The sequence below is a fragment of the Geospiza fortis genome, unplaced genomic scaffold, assembly GCF_000277835.1.
Source record: "Geospiza fortis unplaced genomic scaffold, GeoFor_1.0 scaffold676, whole genome shotgun sequence".
NCBI lineage: Eukaryota > Metazoa > Chordata > Aves > Passeriformes > Thraupidae > Geospiza > Geospiza fortis.
The window spans coordinates 434,895-436,553 of NW_005054600.1; positions in this window are offsets into that span (position 1 = coordinate 434,895).

Genomic DNA, 1,659 nt, shown 5'->3' on the forward strand with positions numbered 1-1,659 from the left:
CCACATCCCCTCTGCCTCCCCCCGACTCATTTGGGCTGGAAACGCCCCCGAGGCCTCCCCACCTCCCCCCATCGCAACTTGGGAGGGATTGGCCCGGGGACGAGTTTAAAGATGGGATTATTGCTGTACAAATTCTGATTAAACCGTCCCCAAACCCTCCTGCAACATCGTTAAGCCGAGCTCTAATCTCGCCCGAGCAGAGACTTCGTCAATAACTCCAAATCTCCGCGCTGTTGGTTTATCTGGCGCGGATTAAGCCGGGAGCTCCCTGAACTTGTATCAGAGCACAACAACCACCCCGAGCCCGGCGCTTGGGGCAGTTTGCCTTGGCAGCAGCCGGGTCCCAGCTCCCAGCCAGGCATTCCCAGGGTCTCCAGCACCGCGAGGGCTCCGGGGATCTGCCGGGAAGGGCAGAACAGCCCCGGTGCCAGCCCTGCCGTGATGGGGTTGGGGACAGTTCTGGTGCCAGCCCGCGGTGGCATCGCAGGGCACAAGTCCTGCCCTGGCTGGGGACAGCGGCATGCAGGGGATGGAGGGACAGATGGACGGACGGATGGACAGAGGGAGGGAGGGAGGGATGGACGGACACAGGGATGACAGATGGATAGAATCCATGGATGGACGGATGGATGGATGGATGGATGGATGGATGGATGGATGGATAGAATCCATGGATGGACGGATGGATGGATGGATGGATGGATGGATGGATGGATGGATGGATGGATGGATGGATGGATGGATGGATAGAATCCATGGATGGACGGATGGATGGATGGATGGATGGATGGATGGATGGACAGATGGATAGATAGAACCCATGGATGGGTGCAGGGATGGATGGACGGATGGATGGATGGACGAATGGATGGATGGATGGACGGACGGACAGATGGATGGATAGAATCCATGGAGAGACAGACAGACTGCTGAAGCTGCAGGAATGGCACACCCCACACAGGAGCCCCCCACCCTCACAGCCTCACCCAGGACCAACTCCCTGAGCTGCTGGAGAGCAGGCACCGCCCCTGAGCCCACCAGGGTGACGGTGACGGGGGGTTTGCACCTGGGGGTCACGGCCTTGCACGACCCCATTTAACCCCCGCATCCCCAGGGCGCCACCACCTCCACCCTCCCGACCACGGCGGCTCCTCTGCCCCCTCCAACCCGCAGGAAAAGTTCGTTTGCCAAAATCCGCCGTCCCCACGAGGGAAAAGACGATTAAGTCGAGAGCCCCGAGCCCGATCTCCCGGCTTAGTGGGAAAATCCGCGCGGTTTCCCGAGCCGGCCACATTAGGAGCTCATGGCCGGCGGTGTTATCAGATTACAGGCAAATATCAGAATTACAGCCCTGAAAGCCGGGCTTTAGGGGGGCTTAGCAATTATCCAGCCCTGGGCAGCCCCACCCTGCCCGGGAAACCAGGGCGACCCCGAGCCGAGACCCCCGGGGCTGGGGGCTGCTCCCAAATGGGAGTGGGGGGACAGGGAGTCCCCTCCATGGGCGAGGGGATCCCCTCCAAGGGTCAGTGTCCCCTCCATGGGTCAGTGTCCCCTCCATGGGTCAGAGTGTCCCTCAATGGGTCAGGATGTCCCTCCATGGGTCAGGCTGGACCCCCCACTGCCCCTCCCCAGAAATCCCCAGGTGGGTTGGGAGGAGAA